This window comes from Triturus cristatus, chromosome 1_2 (assembly GCF_964204655.1).
Source record: "Triturus cristatus chromosome 1_2, aTriCri1.1, whole genome shotgun sequence".
Taxonomy (NCBI): domain Eukaryota; kingdom Metazoa; phylum Chordata; class Amphibia; order Caudata; family Salamandridae; genus Triturus; species Triturus cristatus.
The window spans coordinates 272011293-272034443 of NC_140580.1; the positions used below are offsets into that span (position 1 = coordinate 272011293).

Here is a 23151-nt window from a genome sequence, read left to right on the forward strand (position 1 = left end):
ATGAGCTTGTTGAATATTTAAGATTAGAGAATTTGGAAGACCAAGGAGTGTAGGTAGAAAAGACTGAAAGAAGGATATAGCATTCGATCCCTCAAGGCCCTCCGCAAGACCGTAAATACGGAGGTTGTTACGCCTATTTCGATTTTCCAAATTTTCCACTTGTTGCTTAAGGTTGTGAATTTCCCTGTGTAGACCAGGAACTTGTTCAGTGGTTAATTGAACTGGAGCCATTTTTCTCTCCAAATCTTCAACTTTTTGTTCAGTGTGTGACCAATTATCTTCGAGATTTTGAAGACGAGAATTTGTTTCCGCCATGTAGGGTTTGAGAGAGCGAATTTCCTCAAGTATAAGTTCCATTGAGATAGAAGAGGGAGTATTGGTCGGAGAAGGAGGATTTGTTTTCACTCGTTTTCCTGGTGTGGAGGCAGAGGGCGTTTTATGAGAAATTTTTGAGCTAGAGCGTGAAATATGAGGAGAGGAAGTTTTAGCGGCAGTAGCGTCATTTGTTGCTTCTTCCATGTTGTCTTGTAATACACTGAAGGGGTTATTCTCTTCCAAAGGTATTGTGTTTGCAGTATTTTGTTGAGAAGTATTACGGGTATGCCGCGAAAGCGACATTGAAGAATTTGAGAGGAGAGAAAACTTTGTAAAATAAGTTCCAAAAGACTTAAATGACTATGAACAGTTAATGCAGGAAATGCTAAGTGGGAATTCCTGTCAGTAAAGGTCAAAAATCAGCATACCATTGGAAAAATTTCAATAACAACAGCAAGTGATGAATATCCAAATTCACCGTCTCCAACTATGGTATGCAAAGTTGCGTAAAATGGTTGAAAAACCCAAAAAGAGGTATAACTTAAAACAGGAAGACAGTTATTTGCCAAGCGGGCTCTGTAGAGACAAGAATTCTAAGTATCAGCAAAAATAAACTTTTCCCAATTAGTAGTCACTCATATATTGAATGACGTCAGCATATGAAAAGCATGAATTCACTGTTTGCAGCATGACAGTAGAATTACGGGATATACCTGTGAGGTAATGGAGACACAAAATGGCAGTTGCTTCTTCACCTCTTAGAGTGCTCCTCTTAAAAACACAATTTTTATATCACCCCATTCAATTATAAGATGGAATGCTGCCTGAGACATCATGGCAGAAAAACGACGAACCGTTTGGGCAGGAAACGCAGGGTAAACGAGCAGGAAGAGCATACGGAGGTTGTGGAAGCTGCAAAATGGCGGACGCGCTCCGTGCGCGATCCGCGGGCGTGAGGGATCAAGAGAAGCAGCCAGCACTGCTCACCTTGGCACCCCGCAACTTCAGGGATGAAGGTACACGTATTCCGCGTCACCCTGGCGCATCTTCGAAGACCGTGTGAGCGATGAAATCACCCGGAGGCTCCCGTTATGCTCACGCCCTGACGGAGCTCCTCGGTCCGGCGGCCATCCTCCTCGGCGCCTAGCCACGCCCCGAATGTCCACCGTCTTAAAGCAAAGCCACTTGCCTTTTAATGATTATCTTGAAGCCCTGAACGTTTAGGGAGATATTCATAGTGGGTAGTCATGGCATCCCTTGGATTCACCCTTGTAATATCTTGTTGAATGCGGTCGGGGATTAGCAATAAGACCCTTGCTATTGAATGCCTGAGAGGCAGGCTCATTTTTTTCTATACCTGTTCTGCCCCTCTATCACAGTCTGGGTCAGCTGGTATCCATTTGTTAAGTTTTCTGATCTGTGCTGAAGGATGAAGCACGGGACAATAACAACATTTTCTTACAAAATGCTTGGCTCCTCAGCTTTTGTGCCTGCATGTTTCAGTAATTATAAAACTAAGATTTGAAAAATTATGATTTGAAGAAATATAGGTGGGGCTGACGCCATGGACATATTGTGGATCCCTGCCTGCCTTGCAAGTTATTTAACCCTACAAATAACCATAAACTTAGACTAATTATTTTTAGCGGCATTATGTGAAAGAGGTGGGTATTGACATGAGGAAAACTAGTGGGAACTGTTCTTAGTCAATATTTATCAGAGGATTGTGTGAAAGCCGCTTTTTCGTGTTTGTGGCATTGAAGCAGAGTTCTTTTATCTTTTGAACTGTAGCTTGTGGTTGTCTTCATTGTCCTTGGTATTTGCCTGAGATAGATCAATTTCGGTAACTTGTGTTTGAGTTCTTGAGGCCTGACAAGTCAAGGGCTACGTTTGAATGTTTGATGACACAGCACTTGCCTTTGCAGAGAAATGGAAAGTGAAAGTGTATACCCAACTGAAAGTGTTTTTTCTTTTTGAAAATTGATCATGATCACTCAAAATTCTCGCCTGTGGGCCAAGGTTTGGGCGGAAATGTCCTAATAGAGGGAGACTGTGTCGCCCTTGAAGATCAGAAGTTCTTGCCTTTGGGCTTCCCAAAAGATCTCTTTTTCCTGGAAGAAGTGTACCTGTGTCAAAACGCTGGAGTCTAGAATTTCATCCTTAATGGACATTTCTTTTGGGGATTTAGCCATATTGCTGGCCATTACAGATTGCTCCAGTGCAAAGGAGGCACGCAGGGGGTATGGCGGTGTGAAGTGATATATATCTGCTTTATGTTACACCCTGGCAGCCTGGGTAGTTCCTGGGTGACCAGTGGTGGGCCCTAGGAGTGGATGCTTGATAGCACCCTTGCCTTGCGCGAAGTACTGTTGGGGCCCCCAAGCCACATTGGGCAAGTTACTATATTGGGCCCCCTCTTTCAAACCATGTGTGGTGTGCACTTGTCTAGTTGGCGATCAAGAATCTATGCATGAGGACTTTTGAGTGGTTGCAGCGTTGCTGGTGATGTTGGCAATTGAAGGCAGCGTGGCGGTGGGGCCCCAATGCAAAGTTCTTCTAAGATTGGAGCTGTAGCTGTTTTTATGAGGATGCTTCTCCTCTACAAAATGGTGGCAGTGGATCACACAGGCCCTTAGCTCACGTGGGCCAGTGCCATTCACCTCGCTTGAGCCCCACACCTATATAGTGGTCATTGTTAATCTGGGGGGTCTGCCTCGTCTTTTGTTGAGTAGAGTTTCTCTGAGTCTGGTGCTAGCCGGTGGATGACCGCTCAGGCCTTCAGACCATACAGATGAGCATATTGCAAATTGCATTGTACTTACGCCTCTGTGAAGGTCATAACTATTCTAGGGTTCTCAACTTCTCACCTGATCTCCGTCTGTAGTGATCAGGCCGAGGGAGAGCTCAAAGGAACTGGATCTCTGGCTTAGGCCCACAACACTAAACCTGCTATGCTCAAAGCGTGTCTCCAACCGTGGTCCGTCATTGTTATACACAGCTTAGGAGTGTAGAACCTGCCAGCGTTTGGTACGGTTCCTTTCCCCTTTCTTTCTTGCTGCTGGAAGGGCTTCGGAGGGGAGCCATCATCTTGAGGTTGCTCCCCGTCTTGGTGCACATCTCAATCTGACTGCTGTCACCTACTCTAAAGCTTATTACTTCCTTCTGCCTGCCGCCATCTTCGCTTCGACTGGTGCTGCAGATCAATCAGGCTCTGAGATGTACGCCTTGGGCTGCACAGTTGTATCGCTTTTGCTCAGGACTTCTTTAGACGCCAGTTTGCCTCTTTTGTGGTCATTGGGGGCAAATTTGGGCTAGTTTAGTGGACTCATCGAGGGTCTGGTGCGTGGAGCCTAGCAGAACGCAACTTCCCGGGGCTGCGCCTTGGCCACACTGCCTCAGAATTTAAAAAAATAAATAAAATTCTACGTGTAGTCAACAAAAAACTAAGAATGACTGACCCATATCCAACTTTTCTTCAAAGTACTATGTATTGCAGATTTCATAATTATACATAGTTACGTATTTTTGCTCTTCAGAAATACTGTCTATGTAATAACATTTACCAAAAAATATTTGTATGGCGTAAAATATTATGTTAGAGCAACTCCAAAGTTATTCATTTCCAGTCTGCCAACACAGAATTTAGTGCATCCCTGCGCACTATTTCGCAACAGAACAGAAGGCTAATTTGGCCTTGCCAGTCTTCGAACTTGTGACCTGCAAACCACCTTGTATTGTATGATGACGACTTTTTTTTAGTTAAGGCTTTAGTTTAGAGGTGTGCTGGTGGGGTTGGGGTTATCAAGTAGATATATATGACAGGAAAGGGAGATAACAGGATGGGAAGGAACAAATCATCTATATTATGATGGAAAGCAGAACAAAATTAACCTTTTTGATGGTTCAGATACAGGAATGAATTACATGAAGTAAGTATAACCTTTTGTTTTAAATGGCTTGGCTAGCATGTTCTAATGACCTGGAATCATGTTATCGACCAGTTAAACATGCATGCAACAGGAAACAGTTATTTCAAATCTGTATTATTCCTTTGATCCACAATCGTCTCTTGAGGCTGGACCGCCAACTTTTGATATCACACAAATAATCACTTAAACGTATTTAATATTGTGCAAAAGACCTCTTGAGTCAGAGGGTCCTCTCGAAGGACGCACGCTAACTGATGTCCCCGCCCCGCGCGTGCGTCTCCGCTCCCACCGTGAAGCCCAGAAAAAAATCAGCTAGCTGGGAGAGAAGATGCTCACCTGAACTAGAGTGCTCCCAACACTACACATGCCAACTTGGTTTTTCATAACCTTAAAATAAAATGTATATACTGTATGAGACTAGAGAATTCCTCTATGACAGTCAGTGTTCTGATTATGAACAGGTATTGGCGTTTTATCAGTTAGAAGTTAATAATGTTGAATTGCAATTCATAATGTCTTGGCTTTTAAAAACATTTGGAAAATTAAAAGTTGTATTATTTTGCTGTAGTGAGCCACCCGGCTCCTACAATACAATGTTGCCACCACAACTCCCTGGGCCGGGCGTGGACCAGGGGGTTTAAATAAAGTGTGACATCAGCGCTCATGGCTGACTGCACGGATCCAAATCGAGTGTGGTTGTGTCCTTTATTTCTCCTGTGTATAGGCCCTCCTATAATACACGTGTGCCCCTGCAACATTGCAACCTCCAGAGCCCCAACTTACATTGTCGACGAGGCGGGTGTGTGCAGCCCGCACGTGCCCTCGCGTCACGGATCGGCGTCGGCAGCACGTGTCTAGATGTTTGGAGCCCTGCGCCACAAGAAAAGTGCCCTGCGGGCCGCGTAGGTGCTCTGCATGGCCTGTCTGCTGTGGTGGCATTGGAAGTGGCTGGGGACCTAGGCGGGCAGGTGAGGAGCCTGGAGGGCGGTCCGGTGCAGTGGAGGAGCGTGTGCTGTGCCCCGCCGAGTGCCCGACTGTGCCGATGCGTGCGGCCTTCTCCTGAGGCGCTCGCCGATGCTAGCGGCCCCTCCCCACTGCAGCGCTGGAGCAGAGGAGAGGCCTGGCAAGCTGAAGGGGTGAAGAGCAGCGCAGAGTGAGAACGTAGCGTCTAGGAGGTGCCGGTGTGCTGCCAGAGGAGCGCGAAGGTGCCAGGACAGACTTTCAAGGCCTTGGACCACATGTGCAGGCGGCGGGAGAGCAAAACCTTGGGGGGAATCAGTCCTAACACAACAGAGGACATTGCAGTCAAGGCCTGAGTGGGGCATGCGGCCAAGCAGGACAAGGGAAGCTGCTACACAGGGCTGAATGAGGCCAGGCCCCCCCCAGAGTGACTTCACAGGAAGGTGGAAAGCTGGTGAAGGGCAGGCACTGCAGGAGAGGCAGGTGCCAGACCTCATGAGCACAGAGCCCAGACCAGCAAGTGGGCAAGCACCAGGGGCGGGCTTCCAGGGACATGTCGCAGCAGCCAGGGCGAGGCGCCCCGGGCGTGTCAGATCACAGCTCCCACATGTCATTGAAGGCGCTACCGCCGTTTAGTCAGCTGACTGATCCGGCAACAGCAGCGCCAAGATGGCGCAAATGGATCGGGCAATTAGAAAACTATTTTATTGCCACTAGGGAGAAGGACAACGCTGTGACGCGATCTACCATGCTACACATGGGAACATGGGAGGGGAGGAGCTATATGAGCTCATCCGGGATCTCCCAGATACAGGGGACAGCGACGACTACGAGAAGGCTGTCAGGGCACTCAACTGACATTTTGACCCACCGGTCAACCCTGTCTTTGAGCATTTCAAACTGCGCCAGGTGAAGCAAAAGGAGGAGGAGTCAGTTGAAATGTTCCACCCGCGTCTCAGGAAGTTGGCAAGCTTGTGTGTGGGCATTGATCGGCCCTTTGAGATCAGAGCACAACTCATATAGGGGTGCAAGTCATCGGAACTGCGCAAGCTCATCTTACGCCAGCCTCGAATATCGTTGGACGACATCTTGGTGTTGAAAAGAGCTCACTAACTGGCAGATGTGAGAGCGGGGGAAATGGAATCTGCGCTGGCGAAACGACCAGCAGCCACTGTACCCAAACTCCATCAAAGAGGAACGTGTGGAAGCCATCAGGATGTTCAGCGGCTGCAGAAGGGAGGGTGCCAACGGCAGAGGGGAGCGCCCAGGAAAGAAAAGATGTGGAAATTGCGGCCTGGATTGACCCCCCACCGAGGAGGTGCCCGGCACAGGGCAAGCAATATATGAAGTGCAATAAGTACGGTCACTTCGCCAAGGTCTGCATGGGTACAGTCAGGTCGGCAGCAGGGGGAGGCCAACAGAGAAGATAAAAGCCCGCAGTGAGCACAGCTCAGGAAGCGGAGGAGGTGGAGAGCATGTGCTGCAGGATGAATGTCACGGAGGATGATGAGGAGGACGAAGTGTTTGTGATCTCACACACCAGAGGTGCCATCACCATGAAACGTCCACCCCCAATGTGTCAACTGTGGGTGGGGCACAACTGTATCAGAGCACTCATCGACACGGGCTTCCGTCAACATCCTCGATGCGGCTCAGTATGAGCGACTGGAGCCAAGACCGGCACTTCTCAAAACCTTAGCAAAAATCTTCACTTATGGAGGAGACATTCCCATTCCACTCCTAAGCGTGATCGAGGTGGAGGTTAGGCATGGTGAACAAGCTGCACTCACCCGATGCCACCTAACATGAGACAATAATTATTCCAAACAAGGGTTCAGAGTATACAATTTCACAGTAAGTAAGAGCAATTAATGAACTAAAATTTACAAGTATAACAATGCACACATTGGAATACCAAAGGATAGAAAAAATAAAATAAAAGACCCTAATTGAAAAATATAATGATACAAAATGTATTTAGTGCAAAATATCACCATGGCTCAGTATCGTAAGCTGGTACATATAACATATTACAATCATATACAAAACCAGACAGGTGGCGGACAAGGAGAAAGAAACATATAGGGCAGAGTTTCAACACTTTACATAAAACTCCGACTAACAAAGCAATGTGTCCTCCAATAATTGCGGCCACAGTAGCGTCGACGGCGTTTCGACCTTTGGCATTAATCCATGGTCATCATCAGGACATAAAATTTAACTGAGCATCCCAAATGAACAATCTAAGAATAAAAAACAGCATAATAGCAATCAATTAGATTAAAAAAGGGGTCAATGTAATGTTTTTTAGAAAGTGTGCTTTCCCAAAAACAAACTATCTTAAAAAGGTGAGAGTAAAAGGAAAGAAAACCTTCCACCATACCCAATCAATGGTCATCAATAACCAGTATATAGCAACAGAAGAAATAAATCACTGTGCTGTTAGTATAAACAAACTTTCAAAAATTAAAAAAGAGAGGGGGGGAACTATGTGTATTAAATACCAACACCATAGTAGCCAAGAAGCTTCACGGGAACTTACATATGTATCAAATGGTTTCGTGTTGCTCTTAAATGAATTCAGCAACTGACCACCAAGGCAGATTAACAGTCTCGTGGGGCCAAAAAATCGAATTAATCCACTTCAAATAAAGCCCGTGTTGTTACCAGGCTAAACCGCAAAAACAATTAGGATAATAATAATTAATTGTCAGATAGCAACAATGTATTTCAACACGTGCATATTTCTTACAGAGGTAATATGTATACTGCGATAGTGTCTACCTCTAATGTCTAAAGCAATTAGCAATCCAACGTTTTCACATAAGTAAGAGGCTTAAAAACATCAGAAACCATAAGACAGTATTAATTGCCATATGGGGGATAACTTCACCGGCATCGTATTTATAGATTGATGGGTAGGAATAGAGAAAGTAACTTTGCGCGAGGCGTAACAAAAAGGCCTCATCATCTAAAAAGGCAAAAGTCAGTATTAATTGCCATACGGGGGATAACTTCACCGGCATCGTATTTATAGATAGGCGGGTAGGAATATGGAAAGTAACTTTGCGCGAGGCGTAACAAAAAAGCCTCATCGTCTAAAAAGTCAAAAGTCAGTATTAATTGCCATCCGGGGATAACTTCACGGGCATCGTATTTATAGATAGGCGGGTAGAAATAGAGAAAGCAACTTTGCGCGAGGCGTAACAAAAAAGCCTCATCATCTAAAAAGGCATCGTATTTTTAAATTAGCGCGAGTCGTAACAAAAGGCCTCAGCGTCTTGAGGGGTGGGAGGATAGGGGAGGGAAAGGGAGGCAAAAAATTCTATGAAGGCTATAGTTTATAGCGAGAGTATATCTACCGGGACCTTACTTTACCCTGTAGCAATCAAATATTGCCGCCTAATATTTTACAAAAAAGATTGAGTATCAGAAGCTAAAACTGCGGGTGTTACAAGGTTCATTAGACTAGTGTCAAGACCGCTTACCAGATAGAGCGTGCAGCACAGCAAATTAATTACCGACTGGCAGCTTCATTACACCATGTTGCCGGCGTCATGCCTTAAAAAACGGCTTAAAGAGATAAAGAAGGGACTACACGTGAGGCCTAACAGATCCCCAGCGCCATGTTGGATCGGGTAGAAGCAGATTGGAATATGAACAGATCAAGAGTTAACTTAAACAATTAACACCACATAAGTGTTAATCCCACCACCGAAAAAATAATAAATGATAGAATTAACAAAATTATTTGAAAAATAAAAAGAATATTAATTCAATGATTGTGTGCCAAGATACCAAACAACTTCACAAGCATAATTTAGACTTCGTCGTTACCCTGAATCAAATTGGCAACTTCAAACATCATATTGCAAGCACATCTTGTGATCAGATGTTACACATATTTTACAGAGTCACAAATACATTCATTGTAGTGACATGATTCCCATTATTCAGAAAACAGTTTCAACATTGTTATATAGCGATACATGAGAAGATAACAATAAAGTTATTTTGAATAATTCACACAATCTCATATTACGAAACAATTCATAAATCACAATTTTCATCGTTTCCCTGATTTAGATAACATTAATCAGTAGACTTATGCATTTGCAACACGGTAACATGTATTACTCATCACATAGAGGTTGAGATATATAATCAGTATACAGAAGTATGTGCCTAGGAAGTCATGCCACTCGGCATAGTTATTACCCAAAGGTAAGAGAGTGGCATTCTTCCATGGTGTTCAAGCCCTGGTTTATGCTGTTACAGCGAAAAATCCAACGGCATTCGCTTTTGTTCAAAATATTAGTGATGCTACCCCCTCTCAGAGGAGCATGCACCACTTCAATTACTTGCCAACGACTGTCTGTTGGTGCATGGTTATGTTCCCAAAAATGTGCCACCAAGGGCGCATTCTCAGTTTTGCACCGAATACGGCTCTTATGTTGGCCCAGGCGTATCTTTATCTTCTGAGTTGTTTGACCAATATAAATGACGTCACTTGGACACCAAACAGCATATATCACGTTCTGGGTGTTACAATTCGAATATTCTCGTAAATCATGACAGATATTCGCATGAATAAATTGCTTCCTGTTCAAGCTGGAGTCACACATGAGGCAGCCGCCACATTTATAGTGTCCCACAATTTTAAAGAGACCCCACATAGATGTTAAGCTAGGGGTTTGCCCCCCCAAAAAAAACAATCTGCTTCTACCCGATCCAACATGGCGCTGGGGATCTGTTAGGCCTCACGTGTAGTCCCTTCTTTATCTCTTTAAGCCGTTTTTATTCCAATCTGCTTCTACCCGCTCCAACATGGCGCTGGGGATCTGTTAGGCCTCACGTGTAGTCCCTTCTTTATCTCTTTAAGCCGTTTTTTAAAGCATGACGCCGGCAACTTGGTGTAATGAAGCTGCCAGTCGGTAATTAATTTGCTGTGCTGCACGCTCTATCTGGTAAGCGGTCTTGACACTAGTCTAATGAACCTTGTAACACTCGCAGTTTTAGCTTCTGATACTCAATCTTTTTTGTAAAATATTAGGCGGCAATATCTGATTGCTACAGGGTGAAGTAAGGTCCCGGTAGATATACTCTCGCTATAAACTATAGCCTTCATAGAATTTTTTGCCTCCCTTTCCCTCCCCTATCCTCCCACCCCTCAAGACGCTGAGGCCTTTTGTTACGACTCGCGCTAATTCAAAAATACGATGCCTTTTTAGATGATGAGGCTTTTTTGTTACGCCTCGCGCAAAGTTGCTTTCTCTATTTCTACCCGCCTATCTATAAATACGATGCCGGTGAAGTTATCCCCGGATGGCAATTAATACTGACTTTTGACTTTTTAGATGATGAGGCTTTTTTGTTACGCCTCGCGCAAAGTTACTTTCCATATTCCTACCCGCCTATCTATAAATACGATGCCGGTGAAGTTATCCCCCGTATGGCAATTAATACTGACTTTTGCCTTTTTAGATGATGAGGCCTTTTTGTTACGCCTCGCGCAAAGTTACTTTCTCTATTCCTACCCATCAATCTATAAATACGATGCCGGTGAAGTTATCCCCCGTATGGCAATTAATACTGTCTTATTGTTTCTGATGTTTTTAAGCCTCTTACTTATGTGAAAACGTTGGATTGCTAATTGCTTTAGACATTAGAGGTAGACACTATCGCAGTATACATATTACCTCTGTAAGAAATATGCACGTGTTGAAATACATTGTTGCTATCTGACAATTAATTATTATTATCCTAATTGTTTTTGCGGTTTAGCCTGGTAACAACACGGGCTTTATTTGAAGTGGATTAATTCGATTTTTTGGCCCCACGAGACTGTTAATCTGCCTTGGTGGTCAGTTGCTGAATTCATTTAAGAGCAACACGAAACCATTTGATACATATGTAAGTTCCCGTGAAGCTTCTTGGCTATTATGGTGTTGGTATTTAATACACATAGTTCCCCCCTCTCTTTTTTTAATTTTTTAAAGTTTGTTTATACTAACAGCACAGTGATTTATTTCTTCTGTTGCTATACACTGGTTATTGATGACCATTGATTGGGTATGGTGGAAGGTTTTCTTTCCTTTTACTCTCACCTTTTTAAGATAGTTTGTTTTTGGGAAAGCACACTTTCTAAAAAACATTACATTGACCCCTTTTTTAATCTAATTGATTGCTATTATGCTGTTTTTTATTCTTAGATTGTTCATTTGGGATGCTCAGTTAAATTTTATGTCCTGATGATGACCATGGATTAATGCCAAAGGTCGAAACGCCGTCGACGCTACTGTGGCCGCAATTATTGGAGGACACATTGCTTTGTTTGTCGGAGTTTTATGTAAAGTGTTGAAACTCTGCCCTAAATGTTTCTTTCTCCTTGTCCGCCACCTGTCTGGTTTTGTATATGATTGTAATATGTATGTACCAGCTTACGATACTGAGCCATGGTGATATTTTGCACTAAATAAATTTTGTATCATTATATTTTTCAATTAGGGTCTTTTATTTTATTTTTTCTATCCTTTGGTATTCCAATGTGTGCATTGTTATACTTGTAAATTTTAGTTCATTAATTGCTCTTACTTACTGTGAAATTGTATACTCTGAACCCTTGTTTGGAATAATTATTGTATGCCCCTGGTTCAGGTGGTTTGGGCTGCCCTTGTGGTGGTTAATGACCTAACATGAGACAGCACAGGATCCCTCCTAGGATGCCACTCTGCGGAAGATCTGGGGTTAGTGATGTTTGCGAGACAAGTTCAACAATCTCATGCAGAGTCGGTGATGGCAGAATTTCCTGAGCTGTTACAGTGCCTAGGCTGTTTGAAAGGGGTCGAGGTCAAACTCCACATAGACGACACGGTCAAGCCGGTAGCCCTCAGGCACCGCAGGGTACCGTTCCACCTGAGACCTCTAGTGGAAGCGGAGTTGAAGCGGCTGGAAAATGATGGAGTCATTGAGAAAGTGTCGGGCCCTACTCCCTGGGTATCGCCGTTGGTGATTGCTCCCAAACCCAAGCAACCGGGGGCAATTCGCCTGTGCGTGGACATGAGGTTGCCCAACAAGGCCATCAAGAGGGAGCGGCATATCACACCCACCATTGACGAGATCGTTGCAGACATCAACGGAGCCAAATGGTTTTCTAAAGTGGACTTAAACTCTGGCTATCACCAATTGGTTCTGGAGGAGACAGCCGCTACCTCACCACATTCTCGACCCACGTGGGGCTCCGAAGATTCAAGTGCCTCAGCTTTGGGGTGTCGTCATCGGCGGAGGTCTTCCAGGACGCAATCAGGGAGGCACTCTCGGATTTGGTGGGTGTCATCAATGTCAGCGACGATGTCCTCATCTTCTCCAATTCTCTCGAAGAACATCATGTGAGACTTCAGAAGACGATGCAACGGCTCATAGAGCAGGGTTTAAATCTCCACAAAGGGAAGTGCGAGTTCTACACAAATGAAGTGGAGTTCTTTAGTTACCGATTCTGGGCTTGAGGACTGCAAGATGATCCGGCTAAGGTAGAAGCCATACGAGCGGCGGCGGACCCCCAGAATCAGTCTGAGGTGAGGAGCTTTCTGGGTATGGCCAATTACTGTGGAAGATTCATCCCACACCTTGCCACCCAGTCGGAACCGCTCAGAGGCATTTACCAACATCAAAGAAGCGCTGCTGATGGGAGCGACGGTGACGTACTTCAAGCCTGGCCATCCAACAGATTTGGTGGTCGATGCCAGCCCGGTGGGACTGGGAGCGGTGTTGTTGCAGCAGGATGATGGCGAGGAGTGGGTACCCATTGCATATGCCAGCCATGCGCTTACTCCAGTGAAAACGAAATATGCCCAAATTGAAAGGGAGGCTCTAGCCATCAGGTGGACCTGCCAAAATTTGGATATCTACCTGTGTGGCCATAAGTTTACAGTGGTTACCGATCACAAGCCACTTGGCCACTTGTACCACTGTTCAGTGGCACGGCCAGGAGTGGGCCGCCCAGAATCGAGAGGTGGGCAGTCCAAACCCAACACTAGAACTTCAACGTCATCTACTGCCCTGGAGTGAACAACCCCGCCGATTACCTGTCCAGGCATCCCATGACAGATCGGCAAGTGGCACCGTCCAAGATTGATGAAGGGTCGGAGTCGTTTGTAAAGCAGGTTGTAGACAGGCGAGTGGCGGTCGAGCGTAACTTGCGATAATCAGCAGGTAGCGGTGGTGAAATTAGAGCTGCGGCTCCTTTTCAGTTGCGCGTAGATGGCCAGCATTACGCCGGTGCAGTTTGCGCGTCGGAGGAGGTCCGCCCCTGCTATTGTCTTCACACTTTTTGATGGCCTGTGCGCCTTTGCGATTTGTATTATCACCGCACTCCCCCTGCAGTGCCCATTTCTCGCACCCTTCTTTCTCTCCTCTACAAGAGGGAGACTCTGTTTTTTATATTGATTATTTATTGTCTTTGGTCTCTTGAGCTGGCCTTGTTATTAGCTGCCATTGGTCTCAAGATACATCAGAAGTTGTGAGTTGGAGCATATTCAATACTTGGGCTGAAAAAAGTTCAAGGTCAAAAGTTAAGACTTCCGGGGCTTGGGAATACACTATTACCACTTATCTTGTTGTTCACTTCTGTTTTATCCCCATTCAAGAGATTACAGTCATCTCGTTATTTTCCAGTGCTGTGGTAATAGAATTATAATTACAGTCTTTAGAGTATAGCACCCAAAGGTTTGACTGAGAAAGAAGGAAGCAGCAGCAAACCTCAAGTAAGCAAGTGGCAGCAAGTATTTAGCACACATCCAGCAGCAACGAGGGTGGTTAGTTATTGATACATACTAACTCATACACTGAGTAACATTTGCGCTGGAGAGGCCTAGGCCGCAACCCATCTCCTCGGTGGTGCGGAAGCAGCCAGCTCTAAGTTGGTGCGGCTTGTACCTCCTTGGAGTGAATTGCTCTCAGTTTAAATTTTTTCATTGTACATTTCTTGTCCTCCCACACCTTCCAAGCCTCCACTTTACTCATGAGGAGGTGGAATTGACTGATTGAGCAGGAAAGCGTCGCAGAGTGAAGGGCAGAGAGCACCAGAAGCATCTGTGATACCTGTGGATGAATACTAAGGCTGTCACTGGTGGTTGATCCACTTAGGTTTCGAAGGTGGAAGATGCCCTCCAGGTGCTTGCGATCTGGTCGTTTAATCGCCTCAGGGTCAGCACCAGGGACAGCTTCAGGGTCAGCTAAGCCTACAGTAAGCTGCTTCAGTCCCCCAAAATTACTGAAGACCAAGCCCATCTGTCCCATTTGAAATCACATCCCACTGTCTTGTCCATGTTCTCTAATAATAATAATAATCCACATTTGTAAAGCGCGAACAATCACCCGTAAGGGTCTCTAGGCACTGGGGGCCGTCGGGAAGATTAAGCAAGCTATTGCCCAGAGTCACATGGTGCTAGGCTAATCTGCCGCCGGCGCCAGGGATTGAACCGTGATCCCCAGATTCTGGAGTCAGTCGCCCTGGCCGCCGCGCCTGAGAGTCTAAGAGACTGAGGGGTAAAGTGCTAAGGAATAAGGAGCTGGGGTGTCTCCAGCTGCAGTAAATGTGGATGAGCTGGGCACATTTATGGTCCTTTCTCAGTTCTACATGAGCTTAAGTTCATCAAGCAGAATTTAGTTGAACCTACTCTGCCAAATCAGCTTACTGACCAAAGCCCTTCAAATGTAGTGGTCGAAGGAATGGAAATGAACATGAAGGATGTTAAGGTTCATCCCGAAATAAACTGCGTTGGCTCTACGTTGTTATTTATTATTATTTATTAGGGAGTTTTATATAGCGCTAGCCTGACCCAAGGGTATCGGAGCGCTTCACAACAGTTTTTTAGCCAGTTTCATACAATAAGCAGTATTCTACATATAAGTTCGGCAGACCAAGTGTGCTGAGCTGCATTGAGGTAGTATGTGAGTCCTGAGATAACCTCATAGAGTGCACATTGTCTTGGGGTTGAACCAATTAAGGGGAGGTGGAGGAGCTGTTCGGGGTCGAATAGCAGGGAGGAGGTAAGTCTTGGAGCTACAATGGCAGGAAGAGACGACGAGCAGGGAATAGTGTTTTGATGGCGGCTATCCATGCTGTAGGGAGCGGTTGAGGAAAAGGACTTTACGTTTTTTAAAACATTTTGTGAAGGACAAGATAGTCCTGATACCAACTGGGATGGCGTTCCAGATTTTGGGCGCGTTTCCGGCGAAGGACCGTGCTGCAGTTTTTTGTTTGCGTGTGTTCATGGGGATGAGTAGTAAGGTGCTGGAGATCCTGAGGTCCCTTGTCTGACCAGCCCTCTTGAGTTTGGCAGTCAAATACTCAGGTTGTCCTGTGTGCAGGGCTTTATGTGTGAGGCAAGCAGTTCTGTGAACTGGCACGCAGTTTGATTGGGAGCCATTTTAGTTCTCTGAGTGCTGGTGAGATGTGATCGTATTTCCTGATTCCAGTGACCATTCTAGCTGCTGCGTTGAGAGTAGTTTTGAGGGGAGCTAGGAGAGATTTTGTTGTACCAGTGAGGGTGGCATTCCCATAGTCGAGTCTGGATAGCACCAGTGATTGGATGGCTTGTTTGAGGTCGTTGGTTGGGATGAATGGTTTTATTTTGTTCAGTAACTTCAGGTTGACAAAGGCACTCTTTGCGGAGTTGTTGATGTGATTGGCCATGTCGAGTTTTGAATCTAGGGTAATTCCTAATGATTTAACGGAGTGGGTCAGAGTGTGATTGTCGTTAAGAGCATCCAAAGCTTTTAGCCATTCTAAAATATGAGGGTTCTCCTCTTTGTTGGAGATGAGGAGTATTTAGGTTTTGTCTTGGTTGAGTTTTAAGTGGTTAAGCGACAGCCAATGATTGGATTTCTTTAAGAGTGACATTTAGTCTGTGAAGGTCATCAATAGAGGAGGTTTCAAGATAGATTTGGGTGTCATCTGCATAGAGGTGGAAAGGGATGTTAGCATTTTTGAGTAGGGTGGTGAGGGGTTCCATGTATATGTTGAACAGTTGAGGTGAGAGCACTGAACCTTGAGACACGCCCCTGTTGACAGGGTGTAGGTCGGAGGTAAAGATTTTTATTTTTGTCCTTTGTGAGCGGCTGTGTAAGAAGGAGGAGAACCAGTGAAGGACTACATCATCAGCTCCTGCACTTTCTTGTAAGGCCTTGATGAGAAGTTGGTGATCAACCGTGTCAAAGACTGCCGATTGGTCTAGGAGAATGAGGAGGCAGCATTGGTCGGCATCGAGGGATTTGTGTATGTAGTCTGTGATGTTAAGGATCGCGGTCTCAGTGCTGTAGCCTTTTCTGGAACCCAATTGGTGGGGGTCAAGAAGGTTGTTGTTATCCATGTGCTGAGTCAGTTGTTGGAGGACGCATTTTTCAAGGATTTTGGATAGGAGGGGGGGATTAGATACGTGTCTAAAGTTATTCAGTTCCTAGGAGTCAAGGCCTGTTTTTTTTAGTAGTGGCGTGACTTGGCCCACTTTGAGGCATTCATGTATGATGCCCATTCTCAGGGAGCTGTTAATGATCTTGCACCAGAACGGTGCTACGAAGAGTCTCAGTTTTTTGGTCAGTTCGGTGGGAATCGGGTCAAGGACATGAGAGGCTGTTTTGGAGGTGGAGATCAGTTTGAGGATTTCGGTTTCCGGGATGGGGTTGAAGGACTTCCAGGTTTTTGTGGGGTACTTGGGCGAGCTATCTATTGTCACTGGAGGCAGGCTTTTGCAAACCAGGTTGACGTTGATGTCCAGTGAGGGCTCAATCTTGGTGATTTTTTCTTCGAAGAAGTTGGCGAAGTTTTCACACAAGTCTTTGGAGGCCTGTAGGGAGGATTCCGGGGGTTTGGAGCTTTGTTGTCTGATGATTTTGAACAGTTCATTGGGCCTGTTTTTTGCGTTGTCCAAGGTGGCGCAGAAGAAGGGGGATTTTTCGCTGCTGATGTGGTTTTTGTATATTCTTCGGGCTGCTTTGAGTTGTTCGAGAAGGCTTGAGGAGGTGTTGCTACTCCATAGTCTTTCTGTAGCTCTTAGTTGTCTTCTTTCGTTGTTAATGTCCGTGTTGAACCAAGATCTGGATGGGATGTTCCTGTTTTTTTTTGTTTCAGGGGGGCTACTTGATCTAGAATGGATGTCATGTTTGTGTTGTAGTGGGCGGTGAGTTCTGTTGTGGATAGATCATCCGTGTAGGCAGTGAGGAGAGAGTTAACCCTTCCCTCAGTCATGTTAATCCGGGTGAAGTTTCTTGTCCATTTCGGAGGGTCTTGGGTGGGGGGTTTGGGTGTGATGGGCTGAGTGAGGTGGAAAAGGATTAAGTGGTGATCGGACCAGTCCACTGGCAGGGTGCAGTCTATCGTGACAGTGTCGTGCTGGGCGATAATGGCATCTAGGATTGCTCCTTTGTTGTGGGTTTCTTCTAAGCAGTGTTGGGTAAGGTCGTTGCTGTGAAGCAGCTCCTTCAGGATCTGGATTAGCAGGTTGTTTTCTTCATTCCAGTGAATTTTGAGGTCGCCCAGAATAAGGGTGTTCATATCTCGGAGAGAGCAGTGGGCAATCAGGTCGGACAGGTGTTCAGTGAATGTGGTGGTGTTGCCTGGGGGGTAGTAAATGAGGTGGCAGGTGAGTGTTTTATTGTGGCTAGTGTTGAAGTTGACGGTTAGGCACTCAAAGGTGTTGTAGGTGAAGGAGTCTATTTCCGTCACGGAAATATTGTTTTTGTAGATGATGGCTTTGCCCCCACCTCTTTGATCTTTTCTATCTTTGTTGGTGATAACAAAGCCAGGGGGGACAAGAGTATCCATGAGTGGAAATGAGGAGTCATTTAGCCATGTCTCAGTGATGAATGCTTATGTCTATGTCGTGGGTGAGGATGGATTCCGCTAGCTCTGTGGCATGCTTGGTGGCTGAGCTGCAGTTTATGAGCATGCAGTTTGTGGGGGACGTCTCTGTTGTGTGTTTTTTTGTTCGGGGGACCATGGGCATGGGGATTTCGGAGGGGCCTGTTCCCTTCCCAGTCCGGTGATCACCTGTATTTTCGATTGGAGGGTGGTAGTAGTGAGATTGTCGTACGTGGATGCGAGAGGATGCGAGAGCTGCCGCTTCACTCGCAGAAGTGTCATCTCTAGTTCTTTTCAAATTTTCAATTTACTTTATTTGTCAATTTATGTTGTTGTCGTACGAGGATGCGAGAGCTGCCGCTTCACTCGCAGAAGTGTCATCTCTAGTTCATTTCGATTTTTCAATGTACTTTGTTATTTTTCAATTTATGTTATTGTCGTCGCTTGTGGTTACGCTGGAGTCTATAAGCCAGCCCCTTAAATGTTTCAGAGTCATCATCAGGATAGTCTTCTCTTAAAGAGCTCTCTCGAGTGCCTCAGAATGAGCAACGTGGGGATGAATGCAGTTTTGATCCTCTGGATTTAGAGGATTTTACACTGCCAGACAATGCTATACAAATGGAAAAAATCAAGTAATGAAGGCCAATTAAAATTCACCGGTTGCCCAAGTATTGGTTTTGAGACTGTCAGCACACTTTCCTGTCAGTTGCCCTTGTAGGCCAGCTTTGTACAGCAGTACTCCTTCAAGTGTTTCTCTTTCACGTTCATTGGGACTATCGAAATTAGAGGCATCCCTAAATAAATGGGCACAAGACATATGGCAACTGTTGAACGAGGGTGTTAATGGCAATGGGGGAGGGAGGGCTAATGTTGATATATTTTATGCTTTAGAGAGGATTCTCTCATCAATTTTAACTTTGTTAGAGAAATCAACTGCTAATTCTGATCATGTGTTGAATGAATTGTCCCTGATCCTAATGGGGGTGCAGTATCTTACCTCTGCCGGTTATTGTCTAGAAAAGGCAGAAATGGGGATTGATTTGAAATCTCAGGTAACCAAGACTAATATAGTGGCGACGGAAATGGGAGTCCAAGTGGGAACTTGGGATGACCTGGGGGAGTTTTCAAATGGGCTGCCCGTAGATATCCCTGTGTTAGATAACATGTCTCGTATAACCCCCCCAAAAACAAGTGTCGAGGGATCATCCGTCTGTTGTTCTAGGGGAAAACGCAAATGTATCAGCACTTAAGAATTCTTCGTCGATTTATCCTATTTTAAAAAAAGGGATTACCTGTTAGTCTGGTGATATAGCTCTGTCAAATGACCCTGCCATAGTTAAATAGTCTAGGGTTGAAACAGATGCTCTTCCTCCTGGGGAGGGTGCCTCTCATTCAGAATGTAATAGGTTAAAAGTATGAGAGGAGAAGATGAAAAGTATTTGGCGTACTACAAAACATAAGCCCAAAAAATTGAGGCTTTCTAAGGCCCCTGAGGAACACAATATTGCCACTTTGCCCCAAAATGGAAATGGGTCCAAGTTTGTTGAGTCCCATGTTGATCAGGAATTGGGGCGTCAGGAAGAAAATCCTTTTCCTTCCTCTATTATGATAGAAGTAGCTGCATCAGGGGGACTAGGGCAAGGGGAAGGGCACGAGGGTACAGGGATAACTGGCTACAACAAGGGGGGTGGGCTGGGCACTGAATGGGAGACTCATAAAACAAGGTTAGACCTGATTTATTTGGAGAGTATAGCAGGAAAAGCAAATGATGTCTGCCAGAGGTAGGGCAGATTGCGGATAGTTTCCCCCAAACCTTCCTCGTATGGATGCTCTCCCTGTACAGATAGATCCTAATCAAGGGAGGTTTTACGGAGAGGGGGCTGGTTTTACTTCTCCTTTAGCACAAATGTCAGAACCGGGACTGAGCAAAGGCAGAGTGATAGGGTATGTGTAGGACATGGGTCAGACAAGTATTTAATACTCTGATCTTTGCTTCCTTGTTTGATAGAGAACTGGGCCCACTTAATAGAAGTTTCCTTTTGCAGTTATTACCTGAAATCGAGGACCTGAGATTGCTGACAAGTAGAGATATTGAGGGAATATTCCTACACCAACGAAGTGGACTCCCAAATTCCAGAGTAACCTTTCGCTCTGGGATAATCGCATTGCTAGTCCTTGCCAATGTTGATAATTTTAGCAGAAATGGGATTCATGTTCTCCCGTTTGAGGGGCCAGTTGTTGCTCAGATTGAATCCCATAGGAAAGACCACCAGGGCTTAGGTAGAGTAATATCCAATAGCAGGGGGGTTGTAAATCTGAAAGGTATTAAAATCTTGGTTGTCAGTATAACAGGGAAAAGAGTGATTATTATTGCGGGCTATGAGGACCAAAGGGTAACCAAACCCAGCGGGGAAGTTGATTTGGTCCAGTGAAGTTGGGCAGCTGGTTCACTGAATGTTTCCAAAGAAAATATCAAACTCACTATGCTGCAGAGGGAGCCCCTTGGAAAAAGTTCTGTCCTGGGACGTGGCGGTGTAGGACACCCTAGCTCTAAGCTAAGTTCCCTAATGACATATGATCCAAAGTTAATTTGCCTTTAGGAAACATGGAGTTGTGCAGATTTTAGTTTTGTGATTTTTTTGTCTTCTGTTGTACAGCAAAACCCTCAGTAAAATAAAATGCAAGTGGAGGTCTAGCTATCTTACTTAGCGACAGTATAAATTGGAATCCTCTGGTTTTCGTCCATCCATCAAATCTTTGTATGTGCATAAAACTGAACATGTTAAATGAGGTCACTATTCAACCCTTTTACTGGTAAACGTATATTTTCCCCCTGGGAGGGAATCTGACTTTCTTATTGAATCCATTTTCTCTTTTGTGCATGAAATGAGTACCTCAGAAGAGTGCACATTGATAATTGTGGCGGGATATTTTAACTCCAAAATCTCAAACTGTTCCTCTTTGGCCTTTTCTAATCGGGAGTTGGAAGATGTATGGACCATCCCTGGATCAACTTTGCCCAGCCATATCAGATCAGATGTAGTTTTTTGGATTGTCTGAGAACTAATGATCTTGTTATATTAAATGGGATATTCCCAAAGGACTCCCCAGCCTCCATTACTTTTCACGTCTCTCGGAGGCAGTCACTAATTGACTATATGCTGGTATTTTATTAACTCTTTGGAGCATGTTTTCAGTTTAAGGTACTGAGGGCAAATTTGAGTGACCACATGGGATTATTCTGTCCTCTGGGACAGGAAACATAGTGGTTCCATTATATAAAAAGGGCCCTAAAACTTCCCCTGCCAGATTCAGGCAGATCAAATTACTGAATGCGAGCGGAATACTGTTAGCTAAGATCATACTTCTTCACCTCCAGGATTGGGCTTTTTGTAATGACCTTGTACCTGCAGAGCAAGCAGAGTTTCGTAAGCATAGTGACACTTTAGATAACATCGCTGCCTTGCAAACCTTGATAGAAAAATATCCAGTAGGCAAAGGAATGGCCTTGTATGCTGCCTTTATAGATTTCTCCACAGTTTTCGACTGGGTTGACCGGGGTACGCTGTGGAGGAAACTGGCTGCAATGGGGATTTCCGCACATTTGCTCAGACTGATCATTGCATGGCATTCCTCAACTTGGATACAGGTCCTGGTGTTAGGCAGCCAGGGCCTGTTGAGTAAAGTGGAAATCCACAATGGTTTGAAGCATGGGTGATTACTAGCTCCTCTCCTCTCTTTATATTAATGACTTGCTGAGTAGGGTGGGGCACTGTAAATGTTACTCACTTAAATTAGGAACAATGAAATTGAGCTGTCTACTTCACGCGGATGACTCCATCCTGTTAGGTTTAACTCCAATAGGTTTACAAAGGCGTCTTAATGAGCTAGGCCATTACACCGACGATCATTTCGTAAAAATAAATATCTCAAAGAGTAAAATCATGGTTTTTAGGTCCCGGGGATGCAGGGTTAGGAAAAAATATGTATTTGTTTCTGGGGAGAGATAAACTTGATCTAGAGAAGTAGTACCCGTATTTAGGAAGAATTTTTTCAAGCAAGTGATCTAGTAGTGATCACATTGGCCAGTGCAGAAGTAAGGCAATATCTCAGGCCTCCACAACTGGTAGGCCATATAAATGGGCAAAGACATTTTGCACATGTTTTATCAGTTTACAAAATTCAAATCCCACCTATACTGAGTTTTGCTTGCGAATCAGTGGATGAACAGCAGTGGGGCTTTTTTGAGAAGGCAGAAGGGTGCATTTGGTGCCAAATTTGTAACCTGAATCGCGCAGCCAACATATCGGCCCTTTGGCTCGAATTCAGGCTCCTCTCGACTTACGTGTTTGCCATGGCAGCATGTCCAAGGTGGGGTAATGCCTTACTTAATAGTGATGTGAGCTCTATACAGACTGCGGTAAGACAGTAATTTTTTTGCAAGTCAGTCGCAAAAGAGATACTGTACTGTGTTCAGGGTATTCTAGGAATGACACAATAGTGTGGAGTAGCATGTATAAACAACCCCAGCCCTAAGTTGTATGGAACCTTCCCCATGGTGTGCATAGAACCATGCTGTTGCTAATAAATTTGCTGCCCTTGTGCATTATAACAGAAACATGGGAGGGATTAGCCAGGGAGGACAGACTTTGTGAACCGTGTGAACACCGGGTGCAGGATCTAAATCATGTGTTATTTGTCTGTCCCCCACTACAACCATTACGTCGTCGTTTATTAAGACCAGTGTTTCTAAAGTACAAGATTACTATGGCAGAGGAGGCCCAAAACTGCCTTTTGGCCCCTCCCCCTGAAGCAATATGTTTTTAATTTTTTAGCTTTTTAAAACAATTTTTAAATAGTTTTTAGAGAGGATTATTACGTTGTGTTTAGCTCTGGTATGTTGAACATGGTCCCCTTTGGGCAACATACTCTGCATGTTATAAGAAGTATTTTAGGGCAATTTTGAATTGTACAGTTGGAGTTGTTAGAGTATTTAAATGGTATAAAGCCATTTGTACTCACTTTGCACTGTACTATAATTAACTAATATTATAAATAACGTGCATTTTAAACAGCATGTACATGTGG

General features: G+C 44.8%; 1 protein-coding gene across 7 annotated transcripts in view; it reads left to right on the forward strand.

The window, feature by feature from the left end:
- The window catches only part of PIK3AP1 (phosphoinositide-3-kinase adaptor protein 1), a 1621635-nt gene that overhangs the window by 379143 nt on the left and 1219341 nt on the right, over positions 1–23151 (forward strand). The window lies entirely within an intron of this gene.